Consider the following 1608-nt stretch of genomic DNA (forward strand, 5'->3'; position numbering starts at 1 on the left):
AGGACAGACTGGACAGAGAGGACAGACAGGACAGGCTGGACAGACTGATAATGGGAGCAGCTTTTGGGACAAATCTGAACATATACATTTTTTTCCAAGAAGTTAGTTAGATATTACATGTATTATTTGGAAAGGTAGGATGAGGAGATTTATCTGGACATACTGGACAGACAGGACAGAGACTGGACAGACAGGGCAGACTGGACAGGACAGACTGGACAGACAGGACAGGCTGGACAGACAGGACAGACTGGACAGACAGGACAGACTGGGCAGACTGGACAGACTGGACAGGACAGACTGGACAGGACAGACAGACTGGACAGGACAGACAGACTGGACAGACTGGACAGGACAGACTGGACAGACAGGACAGAGAGGACAGACTGATAATGGGAGCAGCTTTTGGGACAAATCTGAACATACAAATGTTTTTCCAAGAAGTTAGTTAAGAAGTGTATTATTTGGAAAGGTAGGATGAGGAGATTTATCTTAGCAAGTACCACATCATTGCAGATGGCTTTTTCCCCCCAACCCAACAAAAAAAATGCTTGCACTTACCTGTTACAAAGTGTCCAGCCGTTAAAGTTTATAACGGTCTTAGAGAGTTCCAGGGGTGGACTCTAATCTACTAAATTATATTCCCTCTAATGTTTTCAAAAGTCGACAAAATATATCCAAATAAAAACATGTAAATGTGTTTCGTCTTGATTTATGCCATAGAAGCGTTCGGTTTACGGGGCAGAGAGGAGAGGACAGTTTATAGGCAATTACGACTTTCACCCCTTTGGGCTGTAAATTGCCAGCTGTACAGTATACAACTGAGAGAGAGAGAGAGAGAGGGATGTGGAGCAGAGAGAGAGAGGGGGGGATGCGGAGCAGAGAGGGAGAGAGAGAGAGAGAGAGAGAGAGAGAGAGAGAGAGAGAGAGAGAGAATGCGGAGCAGAGAGAGAGAGAGAGAGAGAGGGGGGGGGGTGCGGAGCAGAGAGAGAGAGAGGGATGCGGAGCAGAGAGAGAGAGAGGGAGGAGTCAGGGAGAGGTGAAGCTGACTCGTGGGATTCTGCACGACTTTAAAAGGGGACGGATTTTCCCGAAGACAGACTGCCTCTTTCATGGATGAGTCTGTAACGGTGCATCTCCATACAGGATTGATCACTGCAGTCAACCTATCCTGCAAACGCAAAATCCTCGGTCAACCCATCCACGCTGCAGAACATAGATCGTGGTGTAGTTGTACTTTATTAAATCATAGAGTTTGCTGACTACATATTTGAAACTATCCTGTGATTTCCCCCACATGTATCCCATGTTTGCGACTCAATGTTATGTAAGTAGGTTTGCGGCGGTGCGTTTTATTACATAACATCGATAGTGGAGTAGTTGTACGGCATTAACCAATTGAGTTTGCTGACTACATATTTGAAACGGTCCTTTATTTGCAAATGAGAACTTGTTCTCAACTAGCCTACCTGGTTAAATGAAGGTGAAAAAATAAATGAATGAGTCTTTAATATGGGATAGATGCCATTATCACATATGTGATGTACAGTAGTGAGGTCTGGAGGGGTGCTTTTCCAAAATGGAGAACTTCAAATGCTTATGGTCCAT

The 1608-nt window shown here is 45.0% G+C and overlaps 1 protein-coding gene across 5 annotated transcripts in view; it reads right to left on the minus strand.

Annotated features, from left to right (window-relative positions):
• The window catches only part of LOC110504281 (lysyl oxidase homolog 3B), a 49214-nt gene extending 48357 nt beyond the window's left edge, over positions 1 to 857 (minus strand). For all 5 annotated transcript variants that reach the window (XM_036962591.1, XM_036962588.1, XM_036962590.1 and 2 more), the window contains exon 1: positions 562 to 857. The gene's annotated coding sequence lies outside the window, so the exon portion shown is untranslated. The remainder of the gene's footprint in view (positions 1 to 561) is intronic.
• Between the last annotated feature and the right edge of the window lie 751 nt (positions 858 to 1608).

Source organism: Oncorhynchus mykiss, chromosome 25 (genome assembly GCF_013265735.2).
Source record: "Oncorhynchus mykiss isolate Arlee chromosome 25, USDA_OmykA_1.1, whole genome shotgun sequence".
NCBI lineage: Eukaryota > Metazoa > Chordata > Actinopteri > Salmoniformes > Salmonidae > Oncorhynchus > Oncorhynchus mykiss.